Source organism: Triturus cristatus, chromosome 4_1 (assembly GCF_964204655.1).
Source record: "Triturus cristatus chromosome 4_1, aTriCri1.1, whole genome shotgun sequence".
Classification (NCBI taxonomy): domain Eukaryota; kingdom Metazoa; phylum Chordata; class Amphibia; order Caudata; family Salamandridae; genus Triturus; species Triturus cristatus.
The window spans coordinates 1,179,617,879-1,179,641,380 of NC_140585.1; the positions used below are offsets into that span (position 1 = coordinate 1,179,617,879).

Consider the following 23,502-nt stretch of genomic DNA (forward strand, 5'->3'; position numbering starts at 1 on the left):
CCTACTCTTCCAGCCCCCGAACTCCATCTTTATAAATCTCTGCTCAGAATTCATCGAAGAACCGTAGTATTCGGCGATAGGCGCTTTCTGTCGGGCGTTGGTTGGTGTGATGTTCATATTTCGCAGGGCTCGGGCCAAAGTCTAAAAAACTTTAAATGGGATGGGGTAAGTAAGGCGCTTTGATGTTTCCAATCAAGTTTCCGAAAGCCGCCTCGAGGAGATCGAGGCATAACCGCGGCCGGGTCACGAGATTCTGCGCAGCCCCCCCTTCCCCGGTGCTTCCACAGCCCTGGGTATTGCTTCCTGCTGGCATTACTGGGAGACTGGCACAGAGGAAGCGGCAGCCGCGCGCACCCTCTGCAGAGAGGAAGCGGTGAGCGCGAGCAGCGCCCTGTCCTGTCTGAAGTGAGAGACGAGCTCCTTTGTTTGTCTTGGGTCGGTGGGTAGGTAGGACCTCTGCCCTACACGTGCCAGTTGTGTCTGGTACTTCAGTGGCACGCCTCCGCCCTCCATATCCATGTCTTTTCCGGCCTAGCCTGCGATTCAAAAGCAGAATATATGTATATATCTGCTCATCCCACGTGGGAGGTTCTCCGCAGCTGTCGCGTGCCCTACAGTATTTTTTACGTGCATTTGTTGTATCCTGAAAGTGTGTATTATGCCAGATTTTTAAATTAAAATATATATTTATTCTCCTCAAAACGGTATTTTTGGCAATAAACGTTACCCTTCTACTGGTTAAATAACACCATGTGTTCCCTGCTTCCCACATAGTAGAAAACGACCTAATTCAATTTCCTCTGGCGCCCTGAATGGATCAGTCCTTTACCCATTGTGAGTAGATCTCCCCGGCCGACTAATGTCAACAATCCACTCCTCCCTCCCCATGCACAATCCGTCATACTAACCATTCTCCATCACTGTATTAAGTTTGTGCCGGATTTATTCCCGCTTGCTCATGTTCTTGGGACCGAAGTAGTTAAAATAATAATCAGACTTTAAATGGGCCGGTGCTCTCAGGTACTGAGTACATGCATTTGTTTTCATTTTGAGAGGGAAAGTACCTGCACTTCTCAGCAGAGCTGTGGTACTGCATCACTTTTGTTGGGAAGCAAATAAAGCTCAAGGCCTTACCCGCCTCCTTCTGCCTTCCTATGAAAGAAGCGTCATCTGATCTTTGGCCATGGTATTGGTAATCCAGATATTCCGCAATGAGCCTAGGAGCTTGGTTGATGCCATGCGAGCATTGCGACCCAAAGGATAAAATGTTGCAAAATCACATTTGAGGTGTGGCACACATTTGCTTCATAATCAAACCCCAAATTTACTCTGGAGAATGTGCAGAAGGGTTTGTGTTGGTTAATTGGCATACTCCAGACTGTGGGTACTCACAAAAATCTTCTCGGGGGGCCAAAAAGTACAGTTTGGGTTGTGTCCCAGGGCAGCACCTATACAGTACCACTCACCACCCCCTACTTACTCCCCTGTTTAAAAAAAAAAAAATTAAAGGCACATTAGTGCTGTATCAAAAAAGCTCATTAGCGCTATATTAAAAAATTGCATTTCGTTCCACTTTTATTTACTAATTCGCCTAGATTAGTAAATAAAAAGCGAACAAAAATGTTCACCCCGTTTTGTAGGCCCCAGCATCCAGATTAGCGTGTTCCTTCAAAATGGCACAAGAATGTTTAAAAAAAACAAAACCATTATTTTCAGCCATGCCGCATTACAGCATGGCTGAAAATGATTAGAAATAACATTATGTCTCATACATGAGACCTATTGGCTTTGTCAATGCTTGTTCAGTTAAGGTGTCTGTATTACATTTTATGTCCAATAACATGTAGCTTAACAACCACACTTTAGCTATAGAATATTTTGTTCTTTTCAGTTACCTGACTGGCCCCCTTCCCACACTCACTAATCCTGCCTCGTGGTACTCACAATCACAGTTTCCATACTTTTTATGCCCTTTTCAGATATGAGCGGAGCTGCGTTGCAGAAAGTAGAAGCGAGACTGGATGTAGAAACCAAGCCCATTAGAAAAATCATTAGTGGGCGAACCAGAAATCAAATTCTAGGTTGCAGGGAGGAGACTGTGTACACTGCTTTCCACAAACTTTTGAATCATGATAGGCGGGTTCCTGTCAGGGATTCATCTGTTGTGTAACCTTTTCAGAGCTTGTGTTATTTTAGACGGACAGATCCTTTTTCTCCCCTAGAACGTTCAGACATTACCCCTATGTGCTCCAGGATGAAATGTGATATTCCTTGCTTGGTGTTCAGTTTGATCGGGTGGTGGTGAATACCCCATACATCCTCAGGATTGCAGATAAGGGTTTCATGAGGTCTTCGTTGAAGTTGGCTTTGATTAGTTGAATTATGAACTTACCGTTTCCCCAAGCAATCTTTTTTTTTTAGTGACCCCTCTCATCTGGATGGTATAATGACACTTTTGCAGTGCTTAATTTGAGCCGGTGATTTACAGGGCTCAGCACCAGCACCTAATTGTCAACACCAGCACTTATGATGCCACACGGCGGCACTGTTTATGTAATTTAGAGGTGACCAGAGCAAGTAGTTTATTAATACAATATTCATTAAAACAACTAGTACCTGCACCCAGTCTATTCTTATATGTTTCAGGCTTGAAATAGTCTGAATTGTCACACTAGTGTGATGGTCAGTAGTTGTGTGGTTTCTGACGTTGGCAATGCTGGCAGGGGCATTGGGGGGTGCAAGCCGCAGTGGCCTCCTGACGAGCGCCATGACACATTTCTTTTTCTCAAATTAAGCGCTGCGCCTTTGGTTTTCTAGTTCTTCCATTTTCAGTCAGTGTGCCTAGGTAGGCTCTGGTGAATTTCTCCGCCTTGCAGTAATGGGCTGCACTCCCTTCTTTGATATCCACAAACTATCTCTTATGCTCAGCACTTGCCTCATGAAGTGCAGAATATTCTGCTAAAATATCTATCGTCATTATTTAGCGACAGATTGCCTCCAGGTGTAGAGATCAGGGCTTCTTCGACACAGTGACGCACAACCCTGCGTTTCTTTAGAAGCCCCCTCCCCAATTAACCCAGTCTCGGCCCCTTTCTCCCCCACGCTGCCTTGTGCATCCTTTATATTCTCTTGTGTATTTCCCACCTTGTGCTTCTGCAGCGCCACCATCTGGGCATGCCAGAATTGTTTTATAGCAGCCGCCCCATGAACTGGGCTTCTCTCTGGAATCCAAAGCCCCTTCATAACAATATTATGTCTGAACAGGGCGTAGCTTTCATTAGTGCAGCAGGTGCAGTGGTACTGGGGCCAGAGACCTGGGGGCCCATTAATTCCTGACACTATACTATTTTACTACCACAAAAGCAGTCAAAGGGCCCATTTTCCTTGCCTGCACCAGGACCCATCGCATCCTTGCTATGCTATTCCAGACCTCCCCCCCCTCCCCCCCGCTGATATCAACCAATCAATATTTGTGGAGCGCGCTAATCACCCCCCAGTGATGCCCCTGTAAAAATCTGATTTGCTACACCAAAGGTGACACGTCACGTTGCGCCTCCCTGGGGAAATGCTTTAAAGATGGCACCTTCTTCTGGCCATGACTGGGGTTCCCGTTTACCTCGTCTGCGTAGGAGGTCACCTCCTTCTAGCAGCAACATTCTCACTTCAAAGCCTGTTAACTGAAAAGACGTCTCCCGCGCTGTCTGCTTCCCGTCCGCGTGAGCCCTGGGCCATGCCACTCGCCCGGGGCTGGCTGAGATCGGGACCAGGAGGGAGCATTGCTAACTTTAATGAGGAGGGCTGGCATTCTTTTAAAATCCCGGCTCGAGTGCACTTATGTGCTGCCAAGCAGGCTGGAGAGGGGGCTGCTGTGAGCAGGAGCGAAAAGTTGTTCAGTAACTGGAACCTCAAAATACTGCACTCTCTTCCTGCCTCTGCAGCCCACAAAGCAGTGGCGGCTCCTCTGCTAGGGCCGGACTGGCCTTAGCGGGCACCGGGCGTTTCCACGGTGGGCAGCCAGGGTGGGGACCGGTTTTGGGCCCTTGGGGGGTCATTTTTGTTACCGGGGGCTGGCAACATCGGCCCCCTGTAACAAAATCGGCTGAAACCGGCCCAAGCAAGTTGCTCGGCCGCACACCCCCTCCCCTCCTCAGGGGGGTCAGCCGAGCAGTTTCCCCAGGCCAGTTTCGGTACCCAGTCCGGCTCTTGTCGCCCCACTGCTTCAGCTGCAAGCTGAATGCAAAAAATAAAATGATAATAACGTTTGTTATTATCATTTTGATTTTTGCATTCAGCTGAAGCCAGGGGGGGGGGGGGGGCGGGGCTGGGCTCCCCCCACATCACAGGGGAATGAGTGGTGGCTGCACCTAAAGTGCGCATGACGCTTTGACAGACCGACCTCCTCGGGCAGACCGCAGCGTCATGCGCACTTTGCATGTTCTCCACCCAGGGTATAATGTAGCCTGGGTGGAGAACATGCAGAGCTTGTCCGTCCCTGTCTGAGAGCCGAACCACAGCACTCGGACCAATCACAATGCTACAGCTGCTAAAGCGGTGTTGTGATTGGTTAGGGGATTCTGCAGGCTGGGTGCCTCCTTCCGAGTGGAGAGGGGGACGGCGAATGAAGAGGCGGCGGCCACGGTTTGCGGAAAAAAGGTAAGTGCATTTTATTATTTTAATTTCCCTCCCCTCCCTCCCTCGCCCACCACCCCTGGTCGGTAGCAGCCGCTACTGCCTCAAAGACACCTTGGTACCTGCACCAAACAGCCCCTAATGCCCCTCTTTACTGCTAGATGGTCGTGTTGCTCACCATCCTCGATTGGACATTTCTGAACAAAAATATATATTTGACAACATATTCCTGCAATAAACACACTACTAGTTGTTGCAGTGAACGAATACCCTGCTATTTATTAAGCGAAAAAGTGCCACATACCAAAGGGTGTGGCCTTTCATTAAACCCTGCGGTCGGACCGCAAGTTGCCAACTTTGGAAGCAGGCGGTGTGGATTCTAATCTTCACTTTTACCACCTGACCAATATTGTGTGTTCCTGGGCCGGTCACTTTTTCGCTACAGAGGACGGTAAGTGATGAGACAGGCATATGACGTTATGATATTAAGGATCCTGAGTCAATGGAGAATATTAAAAATATTTTATTAAATAAAAATCTGTGCATTGTGTGGACTCAAAGTACAAATATTTGTAAAGATGCCATTTTATATATATATATATATATTATCGACTGGCGGTCGCCAGTAGATAGTTATAGTTACAACCTAGTTTCCATAGGAAATCTCAAAATTCTATTTTGAATAACTTCGGCGCCGGTTGACGAATCCCCGCGAAATTTTCAAAACTAATGGGGCGCTCCGTTCAGCTCCTACCCTGAAAGTCTCGGGGTGATTCGTCAAGCTGGGGCCGAGAAAAAGGGGGGGTCCCAAAACGCGTTTTCCCCATGCATTTTCCCATAGGACCTTTAGTCGCAGCTACAGCCCGAACGGCTGAACAGAATTACGTGAAATTTGGCAGGGAGGTAGCCATAAGGTCAAGGAAGTGCCTTTTGCAGGTCTGGTGTAAATCTGTTCAGTATTTCCTGAGAAAATAGCATTTAAAACCATATCAATATCTATACGTGCGCACCGTGCGCGCACTGTGCGCGCACCCTGCCGTGCGCGAGCGCAATTCTGATTGGTTGTTAGATGTCGGTAAACATTAGAATCGGTCGAAACCAGGAAGTGTCGGCCGCCATTTTGTCTCTCGCAGTCTGAGGGGGTGAAAAAAAAAGGTGAAGAACGTGAAAAGGGGGCAGAGTGGACAGTTCCTGACCCCCTAGCCTTGGTCAGGGGGTCACAGAAGGACCCCCAAGGGAGAAAAAAACAATATTTTTTTTTTTAAAAAATCGCGAGGTGCGCGCACCGCGCGCGCATGTCACGCACTGCGAACCGTGGGTGCTTGGTACGCGAAGTGCACTGAGTGCCCACAGCGCGCGCACTGAAAAAAAAATAAATTAATAAATACATAACTTAGCATTTAAAAAAACGTACAAATTCACTGAAAAAACCATAGGTTTCACACACGTTATAGTTACGAATTAGCATTTAAAAAACCTTGCAAATTCACTTAAAAAACCATAGGTTTCACACATGTTATAGTTAGCTGGACATTTCACTCGTAAAAAAACAATGAAATAATGAAATTCCCCCGTTATAGTTAGTGCAGGCAACTATAACTCACGCGACCGCAATCCTCTGCTGATGACGTCAGATATTACATCACTGATGACATATGTGTCTTTATGAAAAATAAATATTTGTAATATATGTATAGCTAAAGATTAATGGAAGAAGACATGGGTAAATAAGTGTCTAAATACAGTGATGTAATATCTGACGTCATCAGCAGAGGATTGCGGTCGCGTGAGTTATAGTTGCCTGCACTAACTATAACGGGGGAATTTCATTGTTTTTTTACGAGTGAAATGTCCAGCTAACTATAACATGTGTGAAACCTATGGTTTTTTAAGTGAATTTGCAAGGTTTTTTTAAATGCTAATTCGTAACTATAACGTGTGTGAAACCTATGTTTTTTTCAGTGAAATATATATATATATATATATATATATATATATATATATATATATATAATTTTTTTTTAACAGAAAATAAAATGCTGAAACATTCGGGGCTGGGATTTCGATTTCACTGGGCTTGCACCTGGCTCCACATAGACCCACTTGTGCAACTTCTTAAAGGAGAAGGTCCTGGAGAACCCACCAGCTTTAGACCAGGTAGGGGTCTGCACGTTCGTACGCCCCTGGTGGCCCTGTACGCAGTCCTACACCATACATGTTATTTAGACATCCCAGGGACCTAAGTGCATGCTGGCGACTTAGAGCATGTATAGAAATTGGAAGCTCTACTGTGACATGGGTTTCCAATGAGATTGAGAGGTCTCTGAGTACTGGGCAGCCATCTGCAGTGAACTGACTTATGGTGGGCTTTTTTAGGTCTCACCTACTCCTACCAGGTGGCTTTTAGCTGTCTGTAAGGGAGAAGAATTCCCTGTGGACCATACCAAAACTTGCAGTGAGCTTAGAGCCTGCCTGTTGCTTACCGTTGGTTGGCTTTCTTGTCAATCTCATTTGCTTTCTTTGTAGTCAATGGATTGTCTTCCTCTTCTTGTAATAGTCTCTCCCCTTTAGCATAGCCTCTTTCTTTATTTTATTTTTTATTTGAGAAGCACAATCAAATCAAAACATCATACTTATTTAACAGTCCCCCCTGGATCCAGCCCCCCAATTTTCCCCCCAATTTTACCTTTAGACAAAATAAAATCTCCGACATTTATATATCCTATTGGCTATTCCAATTGGCTATTCCATTCCGCTATTCAAGCGAGACCAGTTCCTCAGACGAGACCAGATAGCCAGCCCCTTAGTTTTCACCCTATGACTTCTTCTAGCATAAACCGCACTTTCCATTCTATATACTGCAAGAAATCTTCCAAGCCAGTATTGACCTGAGGAGGGGAATCCAGCCAATAAGTGGCCAGACATAGTCTAAAAACTGTCATAGCAATGAAAAGAAAAGTCTGACCCACATGTGAAGATACAGAATGTCCCACCCCGAGCACAATCAGTTGTGATGATAAAACAATTTCACAGCCCATCATATTTCTCAGCATATTACTTATATCCTGTTTCATGGTATCCAATCCAGGACACTCAGAAAACATGTGAATGATATCTGCCGCGTGATAATTACACCGGGGACATGTTGATCCTGCTACCCGACCCCATTTAAAAATGTTGGCGGGTGTAATATAAAGATTGAACCATGTTTTAAAACATTGGATCTGAATATTAGCAGCTAAAAAAGAGGACTGGGCTAGGTGTATTGCATCTTCTATTTCTCCTGTCCCCGCCTGTAGAAGACTCTGCCATCGCTCCACATGTTTATTCAGATCATCCACTGTAAGCTCATTTAATGTTTGATATATCCATCCCAATGTAGTAGAGCCGTTCAACAATCCCTCCATTAGCTCCACCCCAGAACAACCACCGGCACCCCCTGTTTTCCTAATTAACCCCTTCCCCGCTCATGACGGAACCACTCCGTCATGAGCCACGGTTGCGCTGTGCTCATGACGGAGTGGTTCCGTCATGCTGCGGCCGTTGGCGGCCGCTCCGCCCACGCGGCGCTAATTCCCTGCCTGTGCGGGCGATTAGCGCAGTGGGCGGAGACGTGACGGAACCACTCCGTCATGAGCACAGCTCAACCGCCGCTTGTGACGGAGTGGTTCCGTCACGAGCACAGCGCCACCGCACCTGCCCCCAAACCCCCCCAGCGCCGCGGCGGAATTCCTGCTGCGGCGAAGGGGTTAAAAAATCTCTTATTTGTAGGTATTTGAAGAACTGCCAGTTGTCTAGCCCAAATCGATCTCTAATCGTCTCAAACAGCTCTACCTCTGATCCATTCATAACATCACCCTCACTCCTTTACCGTACCAGTACCCCATATACCTGTCATTAAAAATGCTTGGAAGATAGCTATTCTTAAATATGGGTGTATAAGCATGTATGAATCCAAGACCAAGCTTTTTCCTGACTGCGGTCCAAACCTTATAGGCGCAGAGTAAAGTTTTAAATGTAACCTTCTTATAATAGTTCAGTTCTATATGTCGTAAAAGACACCCGAGCCTCCTCACCCATTAATAACTCAAAAAAAGATGCAGGGAACCCAGTCTGTGTAGCCTCTGCCTTTTCATTAAGTAATATCCCTGCCTTATGCAACACAGAAGCCCAGTGATAAAACTGCAGATTGGGTACTGCCCACCCCCCTCTTTCTCTTGGTAGTGTTAAAAATGTTAACACCCTCCACAGGTGGTGGTTGGCCCAAATAAACCTAGAAAATAAATGATTCATAGCAACAAACCAGAAATTACAAACATTCAGGGGACTGCCCTAAAAAAAATAGAAAATCTTGAGCAAAAAAAGCATTTTAATAACGTTACATCTCCCTATCATCGTAAATTTGAGTCTCTCTAATCTATTGAACTCCGTTTTAAATTTATAGAGCAGCGGATTTAGATTATATCCTGTAATCTTTGCAACGTCGGCCGAAATTTCTACACCTAAGTAAATTGCACTCTGTACCACTCGAAAGTCATTAATCTGCATGCCTTTACCCACCATAACTTGGGTCTTAGTGGAATTCAGGCGGTAGCCGGAAATTTTCCCGAAGATATCAGCTTCTTTTTCAATCTCCGTTAATGCCATCATAGGGTTCGGAGTAATAATTGCCAGATCATCGGCATATGCCAGTATCTTGGTGCTCCCCCTAAGCTCTCCACTCCTAGGATTCGATTATTGTATTCGATCTTCCTGACCAGCGGATCTATATATAGTGCGAACAATAGGGGGGAGCACGGATATCCCTGGCGAGTCCCCCAGCAAATCAAGACTGGATCCGACATCTCTCCCAACTATTGAAATTCTTGCCACAGGGTTTCTATACATTATTTCAATGACTGTGATTAAGCCCTCCCCAAACCCTCTGTTTTTTAGAGTTGCCCATAAAAACGGCCAGGAGACCCTATCGAAGGCTTTCTCCGCATCAAGCAGGATGAGCCCGATAGGGTCCCTTGTGACTCCTGCTTCATCAAACAGAGCGATAACCCTTTGGATGTGATCTATCGTGCTTCGACCTGGTACAAACCCATGCTGGGTTGGGGAAACTAATTTCTTAATGGTTGTCGTTAGCCGCTTAGCCAGAATTTTAGCGTATATTTTGATATCGCTATTAATTAAAGTGATGGGACGGTAAGACCCCATCTCTTTCCGAGGTTTGCCTTTTTTGGGAAATATAACAATATTTGCTGACCCCCATGATCTAGGAACGTCTCTTCCCGCCTGAGCTTCCAGAAACACTTCTTTTATAAGCCCCTGCAATGGGGAAGCGAAGATTTTATAAAATTCACCCGGTATGGCATCCGTACCTACCGCCTTACCATTAACTAAAGATCTAATAGCTTCATGAATTTCTTCCCCCGTTATAGGTAAATCGAGCACATCCCTCTCCTCTATTGACAAATTCTCATATGAATTCCCAGTTAAATACCTCTGTATGGCTCCCTCCCCACTAGGGGCATCCTCCGTGTAGAGCTGCTGATAAAATCGCTGAAACGCAGCACGGATTTCTGAAGGCTGATTGACTAGCCCTTGGCCTGGGTCATCAAGTTCTAAAATCCCACCCAGCATAATTCGTTGTCTAGTCCGAACCGCTAAAAGATGGCCTACCCTCTCATTACATTCGTAAATCTTAGATCGCCGCGCGCTGTATTTACCTGCCGCCTTGTTGGCCAATATATCCATAATTGACGATTTAACTAAAGCCACCTTAATTTGTGCCTGCTCAACCTCTTCTTTATTGGCAATAGCTTGTATTCATTTTGTTTCTGCTTCACTCAATGCCTGGTATTGTTCTTGGAGGTGTCTTTTTTCCCCTTTACACAGGGGACAATATATACAGTGGGGAGCCGATGATAGCAGGCAGCCCATTAAAAGTGAAAGATCCCAAGGCTACTGGTACTATGGGGAATGCTGTTGGGACCCCCGAATGTGGACACATTTTTTTTTCCCTAAATAAAGACTCTGAATTATCTAATCCCAGCGAAGGGGAGACTTAAGAATTTGATAACACAGGCACGGTGACAGATAGTGCCCTGTCAAACCCTAGCACCAAGAAACACCTACCCTCATTGACCAAGAGAAGAAAGAGAACTCACAGTGGGAAAAAACAGGAAATCGGACAATCGGGTTCAGATGACAGTCGTTCCAGCCAACTGAAATGGGACTATTCGACTACTCCGCTTTTAACAGATGACGCAGACTGAATAGAAGGCCCTAAGACTCAACCTGATCTGCTCTCAATGGAGGCAGTACCTTCCCCGTCGATGAGCCTGATATACTCAACTCTGAAACAGATCCGGGGGAAGCGAGACAAGAACACAAAAGGGCTCACCTTGCTACAAAGAAGCTTCAGGGGGCCATAAGGAAAGTAAATAAATCATGCACCAAGATTGCGGAGCGAACTACGGCTTTGGAGGAGCGGGTGGATGCCTTAGAAGCCCAAATAGAAAATTTGGCTCGACAAGTCACGTCAAATGAAACGCGGATGGTAGATGTGATGTGGAAGTTAGAAGATTTTGAAAATCGGCAGAGGCGCAACATTCTAAGATTACTTGGCATTCCTGAAAATGTGGAGGGGGGGATATTCGCGGTTTTGTTTTGCGCCTACTGAAGGATGGGTTTCCCGAACTTTCACACTAGGACTGGGATACTGAGGTGCCGCGCATACATCGCTTCCCTCGTATGCTCTAAAAAAGGCAGGGTCGGAATGAAGCTATGGAAAAACCCAGGGCTATACTGATTTTCTTTGGCAACTTCCTCCTGCAACAAGCGGTGTTTGAAAAAGCCCGACCTGAATCAAGATGCACGGTGGAAGGCCACACTTTCTTTGTCAGGCCAGATTTCTGCCATATTATGGTGGAGAGAAGTTGGAGGCTTCGCCAGTTAATTATACTGTTTCAAAAGAAAGGGTGTGAAGCCTATTTACTCAGCCCAGCTTGACTTAAGATCATCTGGAAAGGAACCACTAGATTATTCTCTTCAGAAATACAGGCTCAAGACTTTCTTCGGGAAATCTCAGAAAATTAAGGATATAACGGGATTTGAGGGATAATCAGAGATAGTGGCACGAAGAATAACGATTTTCAGTTTGTTTGCTGTCTTGGTTTTACTATCACTTGGGGGTTGGTTTGCATATCGTTTTGTAGGGTGGAGCAAGATGAGTGGTGGGGGTGGCAGCTTTATGTAGGAGGCATCACAAGGGTCTATGGACCTTTTTTGCCTAGGGAAAGAGGATAGGGGGTTGGAAAGGGTGTGGGGTGGGGGAAAGGGGGAGGGGGATCCAGCCATTGATGTTGAGTCTATATTTGTTAATAATTGGAAGGGGAACAGTCAGGATTTGCGGATAGCCTCGGTAAATATATGTTGCTTGAATAATCCTTCAAAAAAACGCAGGATTAATGAGGATATGAAATATCGAAAGGCTGATATAGTGTGTCTCCAAGAGACCCATCTTGAAGCGGGCAGACAAAAGATTGCCAAGTTAGAGGGATACCAACTGATTTCTGTGACAACCCAGGGGACACGTACAGGAGGGGCTGCGATTATTGCCCGTAAAAAAGGTTTAAGGTTCCCACGCTCAAGGTCAGATCAGTATGGGAGATGGGTTATTTCCCACTGCTGTTCGGATAATTACTCCTTCACTTTATGCTCTGTTTATGGGTCAGTTTTGGATGACCCGGCTGTATTTGACTGGCTGAATGTTGAATTGGTTGGCTGGCCGCTACCTAAAATCATGTGTGGGGATCTGAATGTCAATTTAAATAATGAGAATCTAAAACCGGGTGCATGGTTATATCAGGGCCGCAAACCTAAAGTCTTTAATGCTCTGACAAATATTTGCAATACACATGGTGTGTCTGATGCCTGGACTACATTGGAAACCTCAAGATGCAGGATATACATTTTTCTCTGCTAGATTATTTTCTGGTGTCTCAGGAGATGCTAACGAGATCTAACATTATTAAATTCCCTCGGGTATTGTCGGATCACAGCCCGCTCGTTTTAGAGATCTCACTCCATACATTAAAATCCGCTATTTCTCGCTGGACCTTTAATTGAGCGCTTCTATATGAGGAAGATTGTGTTCAACATATGATTGAATGGATCCCTAGATTCATAGAGGAAAATAAAGGCAGTACAATGATTGGGATAATTTGGGACACATTTAAAGCAGGGATGAGAGGTGAAACATTGAGATATGGTTGGGCCTCGCAGGCTAAGGAAAAATAGCATAGCCTCTTTACAATACTTTAATTGACTGACTCAGTTAGGGAACTACTGTGTAGTTTGTCTTTCAGCACTCATGAGGGTGCTGTCTCCTTGTGCTATTTCTCCCCCATACTCAGCGTCTCTCCCCCTCCTTTCGATGCTTGCCCCGACCCACACTCTCTGTGTTACTCCCATCTCCCCCACCCCAGCTTTACTTTTTTTATTTTGAGTCAATCCCCGTCTTAAAATTCGCCCGATGCTCCCCCACTAACTTCCTGTTTGTTGATTCCTCAAAGTCACTTCATTGCTTCCCCACACCTCCAGCAGTCTTAAATATGCTTTAAGAAATGCACTTCTGTGCAAGTGTTTTTTTTTCCTTATCTCTCGCTCAAAGTAGCATTGATGATCTTAGATCAGTAGATTTAATAAATAAAAATACAGTGGCCGCTGCATCATTCAGTTGGACTACGCATATGTGGTGACCCATGCATGTGCATACATCATCACGCATGCATCCACGTGCTGAATGACACAACTGCATGACGTGTATGTGCTAACAAGAATCATTGTCATCTTTTTTTCAATTTTGCCTTTTGCTGATTTATTTTATTTGAAAGGTTTTATATAGCGCTAGCTACACCCGAGGGTATCAGAGCGCTTTCCAACGACAATGAGAAATAAACTTGGACACAACAATAGCAATAGATAAAGCAATTAAACACAATGTTATATAAAAATAAAAGGAAAAATTAAGATTACATATTTGGCAGATTGCATAAATTGTAAACAGAAAACAAAATGAGAGGACCAGAATGAAGTTATAAGTAGTGATATAACAGTATGCCTGGGGGGACTTATTGCACATAGTAAGGAGGGAGGGTATGGTGAGTGGAGATCAGGGGAGTGATTACCCCAATAATTTTTTGAGAAGGTGAATTTTAAGGTTTCTTTTGAAGCTGTCGTAGGAGGGGTTGCAGCGGAGGTCTTTGGGAAGGGCGTTCCAAATGGTTGGGGCCTTGCCGGAGAAGGAGCGGGATTTCGAGGTGTTTCTTTTTTTAGAAGAGGGGGTATGAGAAGAAGAGTGTCGGAGCTTCTCAGCGTACGGGCACTGCCAGCTCTTTTGAGTTTGGTTGAGAGGTAGGTTGGAGCATTCTGATAGAGGGCTTTGTGCGTGATACATGCAATTTTGTAGGAGGATCTGCCGTCGATGGGGAGCCATTTGAGGGCCTTGAGGGCAGGGGAGATGCGGTCGAGGCGGTTGCAGTTGGTTGTCAGTCTTACTGCAAGGTTGAGGACGGATTTGATGGGGGCAAGGTGGATTTTGGGAGTACCGGAGAGAAGGGCATTCCCGTAACCAATTTTGGATAGGACCAGAGATTGGATAATTAGTTTGAAGTCATCAGCTGGTATGAAGGGTTTGATTTTTTTGAGATGTCGGAGTGTGAAAAGTGCACTTTTTGCTGAGTTCTTTATATGAGAGTTGAGTGTGAGTTTATTGGTGATGGTGATGCCCAGTGATTTGACAGATTCGGCGAGGGAGAAAGAACAGTTTAGGGCATTAAGGTCAGCAATCCATGTTTGGATGGGGAGAGGGTTGTTTTTGGGAGAGAAGAGACTGATCTCAGTTTTGTTAAGATTTAGTTTAAGATTGTTATTATGGAACCAGGATTGGATCTTGGTAAGTGTAGTGTTAAGGTGTAGGATATCGGCATGGGACTTTATTTTATAGTACAGTTGTGTGTCGTCAGCGTATAGGTGATAGTTTATATTTGCTTGTTTGAGTATGATGGTCAGGGGTTCCATAAAGAGATTGAAAAGGGCGGGGGAGAGGATGGATCCTTGAGGAACACCTAGGGAGACAGGGGTTGGCCTGGAGAGGCTGTTTTGAATTTTGATTTGTTGGGCTCTATGTTGGAAGTAGGATGTGAACCAGGAAAGGACCGTGCCATTAATGCCGAAACGTTCTTTGAGTGCATTGAGTAGGGTTGGGTGGTAGACTGTGTCAAATGCCGTGGTGAGGTCAAGGAGGAAGAGTAGGTAGCTCTCGCCCTTGTCCAGGGCTAAGTGAATATCGTCGACTATGTTGAGCTGTGCTGTTTCAGTGCTGCAACCTTTGCGGAAACCCGATTGAAGGGGGTCTAGGAGGTTAAATGTGTCAACGTGTTTGTCCAGTTGGCAGAGGGCGCATTTTTCGAGGGCTTTGGAGAGGAGGGGGAGGTTGGAGATGGGGCGGAGATTGGTAGGGTCATTGGGGTCGGCTTTGGGATTTTTGGGGATGGGGTTGATTTGTCCGAGTTGTAGGGAAATGGGGACATTTCCTGCAGAGAAGGAGGTGTTAATGATGTTGGTCCAGTAGGGAACGATGACGTGTTTGAGATCTTGGACGAGTGCGGAGGGGAGAGGGTCTGTAGTGTGGGAGGAGGGTTTGAGTTTCGTTAGGATGTTGAAGACTTCCTGTTCAGAGACGGGGTGGAAGTTATGCCATGTGGCGTTATTTTTGAGCGGTAGGATATTGGGCAGGATTTCAGGAGGGATGTCCGATGGGATGAGGAGTGAGTGAGTCAATGGTGGGTTCAAAGGGAGAGGTGAATAGGGTGTAGTATCCAGGGGGTGTTGAGGGGTGGGCGAGGGTTGGGGGTGGAGGAAAGCACGGTCAATTTTAGCAATTTTTTTTCGCTGAAAAAGTTTGCGATTTCTTCACATTTGTTAGTGGAGGCCACAGGGTTAGGGAGTGCAGGTGAGGTTTGACTTCTAATAATATTGAACAGTTCTCTAGGTCTGTTTTTGGCACGGGAGAGTTGATGACGAAAGAAAGATGTTTTTTCCGAAAAGATGTGTTTTTTGTAGGAGGATCTTGCATTTCTGATGAGAGCAAGCTGGGGAAGGGTGTTGTCTCCATATTCTTTCAGCTAGTCTCAGTGAGTGTCTTTCTTTATTAAGGTCAAGGGTAAACCATGATTTAGAGGGGACATTTTTTAGCGTTTTTGTTTTCAGGGGGGCAAGTTGGTCTAGAACCTCAGTGACAGTTTTGTTAAAGTGCTCAGTGAGTTTGTTAGCATTAGAGGAGGGGGCAGTGAGACTGAGTTGGGATTGGAGTTTAAATTCCAGAGTGCCAGGGGGGATTTTCCTAAGATTTCTGGTCTCAGTTGTAGTCTTATTTTATTGTATCGGGCCGGAGAGGCTGGAGGGAAGATCGAGAACAAGATAAGATGGTGGTCAGACCAATCGATGGGGATGATGTTGGATAAGGATGTCAGATCAAGGTTGGAGATGATGGCGTCAAGCGTAGCTCCTTTGGCGTGGGTGGGGGAGTGGCAGAGCTGTTTGAGGTTGCTAATCTCAAGAAGGTTGTTGAGAAGGATAATTGCAGGGTCGTCGGGCTCATTCCAGTGGAGGTTAAGATCTCCAAGGAACAGATCATTGGAGTTGGAGAGTAGCGATTTAGTAAGAAGGTTGGATAGTTCTTCGGCAAATGGAAGGGATTCACCAGGAGGGTGGTATATGTTATGGAGTCGGATTGGGGGGCAGTTTTTAATTTTAAGTTCGTCTCCTAGGTATTCAAAGGTTGCGCAGTCAGTGTTAGAAATAGAGGAGAGTTGAAGTTCTTCTTTATAAATAATTGCTAAACCTACCCCTATTTTTTCAGTTCTGTCTTTTCTGAAAATAGAGTAGCCAGGGGGGGCCAGGAGGTCAAGGATGGGTGAGGAGTGGTCTTTGAGCCAGGTTTCAGTAAGAAAGGCAATGTCAGCATCCTCGTTGAGGATGGTTTCAGAGATTTCGGACGCATGTCGGACAGCCGAGCGGCAATTAACGAGCATGCAGGAAAGGGGTTTAGGATTTGTATTAGGGGAGGGGAGAAGTTGAATGTTGGTGAGTTGGGGGGGGTCTAGGGGTGCTCGGAGCCTCAGGGACTCTGCTAGTCCCCAGGATAACTGGGATCTTGGAGTGAGTGGGGGAGGGGTCAATAGGAGGGAGATGGTTAAGGTAGGCATTGCAGAGGGCAGAGATGTCGTGGGCGGAGTAGGGATTCAAGGTTTGAAGGGGTCTGTCAGAGCGGGTGAGGAGAGGCAATGTTATCCAATGTTTAGGATATGGTTGTTTTCTGTGGCTAGTATTAGGCGCATAGGGCCAAGAGGGGCGGGCTATGGGTTTGTGGGAATTGATCCAATTGAGATCCTTTCTGAGAAGGGTGAGTTCAGTAGTTAGGGTAGAGAGATTGTGGTTTAAATTACGAAGTGTCTGACAGAGGTCGGGTAGGAAGGAAGTGGAGGTGTCTGGGTTGGAGGAGGGGTTAGGGATGTAGTGTGGAGTATGGAGTATGGAGGGGATGTTGGCAGCTTGGAGTGGTCGTATTGCTAGGGGGCGATACAGCAGGTGGTTTCGTGTTAGGAGGGGGGGTTGGGAAAGGTTAGGGCAAAGGAGGGGTGTATGTGCCGGTGTTGACATGGAGGGCTGGGAATTACATGTGATGGCTTGGCGGGGGGAGGGGGGAGAGGGGGAGAGGAGGGGGGAGAGTATGGGGGGTGAGAGGGGATGCGGTAGCGGTAAAAAGGGTGGAAGTGAGGTTTGTGAGGGAAGGGGTGATGATCTGAGGAGTTACGGGTGTCAAGGGACTGGAAAGAGGGGTACAGGGGAGGTTGCAGGGTGTCAGAGTAGGTCGGTCATTGGGAGGCATGGGGGTTAGGGGGGGTGTATTGTGGGGGTGAGGGGGGGTTGGCTCCAGAGAGGAGGGTAGGATAGGAGTTAGTGCGAGGGCTGTGTCATTAAGGTTGGGGTGGGGGTTGGTCTCTGCGGGGAGGAGGAGAGTTGAGAGGTGGTCTGGAAGGGGGTTGGTGAGGTGATGGGGGATCGGATTGTGACGGGAAAAAGCATCGGCAAAAAGCATAGTCAAAGCCAATAGGTCACAAAGGCGAGACTCATTGACTTTGTCAACGCTTGTTTTCATTTGTTGCATGGCAAACCTCTGGTGTGCAGGTTGCTGATAGGCCAGGAAGGGAGGGCTACCTTAGATTGCTGGCCTCTTGGAATTCTTCGGTGGGATTCTGGCACACCATTGTTGGGCCCCCGGAGTGTATCGACAGATATCGCGAGTGGTGGATAATAGAGGCTTCTCGAGTGCCATAGTGTGTCGCTGGTTGGCCTGAGACGACTATGGTGGGACATGATAACTTGGATGGGTCACTTCCTCTGGCCCTGCTTTCCCCAAGTGCGGTGGTAGTGTTTTAGGGACAATTTCTGTTCCATATCGCTTTACAGGCTTTGATACTCACTAAGAGTTTAACTTAGAAGGATGTCCATGACGTGACTGGGAGAAGGTCGGCTCTCCTTAACAATATCCTTTTGTGTAGTTGCTGTTTCAGTTCGTTGGCACGTGTGTGTCGGAGTTTAGAATAATTCCTTACAAGTTGCTCCAACCGGAAAACTCCACAGCATCTTAACTTAGCCTCCCCAGTTAATGGCTACCTTGATGGCTATTTTTTCTTGCTTATGCTGTTTATAGCATTTTTGAAGATGGCTTGAAGTGCTTTTATGGGTGTGGTGAGTTACTAGGAGTCATTTCATGGTTTTTCGTGAACCAGATGCCACTTGAATTTTGGGCAACACCCTCCTTGCTGGCAGCAGACACAACACAACCGGGGCCAGCTGCTTCGGGCGTGGAGGGCAGACACGTGGCCCTGAGCGCCCGGCAGCTTTCCTCCTTCCTACGCTGCTTTCTTCGCGATTAAAACTCATCAGTGAGATGGTGCACATCTTGTCTGGATATAAAAACTGCACTTTGGACTCTCCCTGAGGACTGAAGCTTGAACGATATCTGCTATTTGGCTGTTACTAGGAGTACCGTTTTTTTTTTTTGGTAAGACGGATGGTAATAATTTAGGGCTGTAACAACCGGAAGCTGTCCAACATGTCTAGCTAAATCATTGTTTCTGGCTGCAGAGGTTTATTTTTATTTTTCTGGGTAGGCCTGGGGAAAAATTTAATTACGCCAGCACAATTTATGAAATTCCGGGATTTCAGATAACGCAAAATTCGGGGAATATCTCGAAAGTTAGCACGGTGTGGTGTCCTGTAGCTTTTCTTTTTTAATTGAGTGGCACCTTGGGTAAAATAAAAAGTCTTGCGAGTTACCAGCAGGTGACTGGTTCGAGCGGAAAATGTAGAGACTTTTTTTTGTGAACTAGTCTAAGGCCGATAAAATGATGTGATTTTGTACACTTTGAGTTGTGGGTAGGCCTAATGGTTAGTCAATCAATGGCTTAGACAGAATATGTAAAATACCCCACACTTTGAATCCTATCTCTCATAGAACAGTAGCTGGAGAGTTTAACTTTCACTAGAAGAGTTCCTTTCACCCTTCCATCCATTTATCCTTTCCCCAGTAAATGTAAATTGATACTTGTATAGTGCATTACTCACCCGCAAGGGTCTCAAGGCGCTTGTACGAATACCGCTGTGGAACCCATCCTGGCTTTTTCTCTGAGGTGTCCACTCCTGGGCACCCCCAAGGTGGAGGCCAGGCATCCTTAGCGTTGTGGGGGCCGTTTTGGAGATTAAGCAAGCTATTGCCCAGAGTTGCAGAGTGGGACTTCATGATTGGAATAGGCACCGAGGGGAGAATTATCAGGTCCGTGGAATTTTGAGCCCAAGACCGACCGAGGCAGGGAATTGAACCCTGGTCCCAGGCCAGACCTCTGCATCAGGGTCTGCCGCTCTAACCATTGAGCCACACTTCTCCAGTCCATCCATCCTTTTACCTATTGGATTATTCACTCTTGCATCCATTCACCCTTGCATCCATTCACCCTTGCATCCAGCCATAACTTGACTCTTCTTTCTTTTCACCATTCATTCCTTCCCCTTCTTCCTTCCTTTCCAGTTTTCGTCCATTCAACCTTCTGCCTTTCATCTTACTTCCAGCCTTAATACCGTGTTATGCATTTTCTTCCCCTTCTATCTACAAATCTTTATTTTCTCAGTGTATACGTTTTGTATCTCGCCTTTCTCTATCTTGCTCATTCTTTCTATCTGCATCTTTCTCTTTCCTTGACTTCCCATGTTCATTATTTTTCTTTCTCCAGCGCTTCTTCAGCCCTTTGCCCACACCCCTTTTTCCGTTACAGTATTAGTTATTATGAATTATTGTTTGCAGACCTGCACATAGTGGAGGCTGTAGATAGTGCTTAATTTGAAGAAGAAGAAAAAAGCGCCACGGCCCTTGTCAGGGGAAACCACAGCTTGCGCCTGCCATTGCTACTGCCAGAGCTGCCAATGACAGTACCTACGCAACTACCAGCTATCACGCCCCCAAAGATATAAGAATGGCAGGTATTGGTTGTTTTGAATGTATATTGAATTAACAAACAACTGTTGATTTGCCCATCTTTAAATTGCACAAACAGCCCCACCATGTGGCAGCTGTCATAAGTGCCGGTGTTCACAATTTGGTGCTTTTGGCAAGCACTGGAAACCACTGGCTCAAATTAAGCACTGCTGTAGAAGCTTAAGTGGGTGGTTCATGACACCATTAATTTCCTGCCATCATGGTTAGGGCTGCCCGGTTATTTGCAAAACACTTCCTTTTGAAAGCAAAGCCTGTCCATTACTCTACTGCACTCGTTAGTTCAGGGCCCGCTCACTCCTTCCTTTCAATGGGTCTGAAAGTACCAGGCTGAATGATGTTATTCTATGTGTAGCTTTTAAAAATAAAAAATAAATAATTTGAAAAACGTTTGCACTTGGGGAGCTACACATTTTATTTCAGTAGTGTGTGGAATCCCAGCCGAGTGAGTCTTTTACTTACATTTTGGAAGAAGCCCTATCATAGGAAATATATATATGCTTGGAAAAGGCGGTTTGAAAAGCAGTTAGACTTGTGTGTAAGAGAGGCCAAGTGAACGTATGTTTAGGCCTGGCATTAGCCAAGATCTTTTGATTTTAGTAAAACTACATATATGTTATGCTCATTTACAGTGCTTTCAGCCAGTCCTCCTCAACCATTGAAGCATCGTTGTGAGATTCACATGTGTCTTCTGCCCACTACAGCACAATACAGCACGGGGCAGTGGGGCGCTCCACCCTGGCCGTCTGCCAGCTTCACTGTGAGTGGCATTCGGCGCTTTCACAATGAGCCAATCCACACACAGAGTAGCTCCCTTGAGTGCCAGGGAGTACTGTGGCAATGTCTGCTCCAAAAAGAGCTTTGCTGTTAGCCAATTTGCTTATATTTTGATGTAGCTCCCTAAGAATGACTTTTTTTTTATTTTTATTTTTAAATGACAAAAGTATTGCCAAAAGGCGGACAGCTGTCGCTTGACCTATTGGCTTTGCCAATGCTCGTTTTTCATATTCACTTGTAGTAGAGGCGGTGCTATTCTCACTGTTTCCATGAAAGTGAGATGGGACCAGGGTCGGCTTTTGGTATAGGCGAGATGGGCCCGGGCCCTGGGTGCAAACTTCAGGGGCCTCACGGAGCTCTCTGCAGAAAGGTCCGGCCCTGCAAGCAGCAGTCCCTCTGCCGTGGCTCCAGTGATTCGGTTGAAAGCGCTTCCAATCATTCACAACGTGTTGCAGCCGCTGTTTTAACACCTTCTGAACCCCTTTCCTTGCCCTCCCAGATACCTGTCACCCCCTGCTGCCACGCACCCACCCCCAACAAACAACTTGGCACCAGCCGGTGGATCTGGTACGGGGGAGGTGTTCAAAGGCAGATCGTTGAGGTAGCCGGCTACGGACTATGGAAAGAACCCCTGCTGCATCGTTTCGTTGATCAGTAGCAGGGTGGCACATTTATTTCCACCCAGTGGAAACCGATGTTTGTTAACCGGCCCCGCCCGCGCCACCAGAGGCCCTGGTTGATGGCCCATTGTGACCGGGTCGGGGTAGTGTGGCGGGTCTCTATGTGGCCCGGTTTAATGGTCTGCTGCGCCGGGCTGCACGGTAGATTTCCCCGATATTACCACATACATTGCCTACAGCAAGAACACCTGCATAGCCGCCCAAACATCGCAAAAAACCTATACAGTGAGTCTGTACAACCTACGCAGCGAGTCTGTGCAAGTTAAAACCGCCCCGATCTGCAACCGAAGGCCTCTCTCTTCTGTCCGCTGTCGCATAGGCCGCTTTCATTTTTGTGCCCGGGCCTCGTTACCGCCAACCCCGCATGGCGAGAAGTTATTAATTACTACCGCCGGCTTGGCTAAAACAGTGTCTGGTCTTCAGAAACCGAAATCGTAGGGGGTACCCACAAACCCATGGCAGATCAGGGTTAAAAGGCACAGCAGGGGTAGGAGAAAGCTTCCTCATGAATGGAAGCCCCGGGGGCAGCAGCGGGACATGTGTATTGCGTTACCCAGTTAGCGCGCGCACAGCCCACAATGCACCTCTTGGACACCCCTTGCTGCTCCTCTCAATGCCTGTGAGGAGAAACCGTGTCAAATGCGGGGTTTCCGAGAGAGGCCCTGTGATGAAAGGCGGGAATTTTTTCAGTGCAGGATGGGGGATGCAGGGTCCAGGGCCGTTCAGCGGGTCCGCTGTTACTAAATTGCAAAGATGGCCCCTTAATAATGTATGCAGCGCACACCTGGCTCCTTAGAAAGGTATTGTTTTCACATTCCTTTTCGAGCGAAGCGTGTCGTATCTCCCCGTCAGACTGAGGTGCTTTATGTGGGCCAGAATTTAAAGGGAAACCAACATATTTTCTGCCAGACAGCTTGAAGGTGGATTACCTTGCAAACTCAGCGTGCACCCTGATGGCTTTAACTTCTGTTTACGTCCAGGCAGCCTTTCATCACTCTGTATACGAAAGGACGCATTTACTTGAGGAGCTAATCGCAACACGTGTTAATTACAGTGACGGACAAACACAAAACGTTTAATTTGTTTTCCAGGGCAAAATATGTCAACTGAATCGGTGAGGGTCTCGCTGAGAGCACCAATAACTAAGAATTATGTACTTGTAAGGTAAACAAGTGAGTGATACTCTGCAATATCTGTGCAAACATTTGCAAATAATCACCAAGCACAGCTTGAGTGAGATGTAAATGAATGCAGGCAGAAATGCGTAAACCGATGCAAATAACGACCAAGCACACGAGGTGTGGACAGACCTGTCAAACACATGCAAATAATAGTGCACAGGGTAAGCAAACACTGGCTGGGGAGGGAGACGGGATGACAAAGGCAGACCTGAGGTAAAAATGCAGGCAAATGTGACAAAACACTGGCTGGGTAGGGAGACGGGATGACAAAGGCAGACCTGAGGTAAAAATGCAGCAGGCAAATGTGACCAAACACTGGCTGGGGAGGGAGACGGGATGACAAAGGCAGACCTGAGGTAAAAATGCAGGCAAATGTGACAAAACACTGGCTGGGTAGAGAGACGGGATGACAAAGGCAGACCTGAGGTAAAAATGCAGCAGGCAAATGTGACCAAACACTGGCTGGGGAGGGAGACGGGATGACAAAGGCAGACCTGAGGTAAAAATGCAGGCAAATGTGACAAAACACTGGCTGGGTAGAGAGACGGGATGACAAAGGCAGACCTGAGGTAAAAATGCAGCAGGCAAATGTGACCAAACACTGGCTGGGGAGGGAGACGGGATGACA

At 46.5% G+C, this 23,502-nt stretch overlaps 1 protein-coding gene across 2 annotated transcripts in view; it reads left to right on the forward strand.

The window, feature by feature from the left end:
- The window catches only part of LPAR2 (lysophosphatidic acid receptor 2), a 147,763-nt gene that overhangs the window by 20,242 nt on the left and 104,019 nt on the right, over window positions 1-23,502 (forward strand). The window lies entirely within an intron of this gene.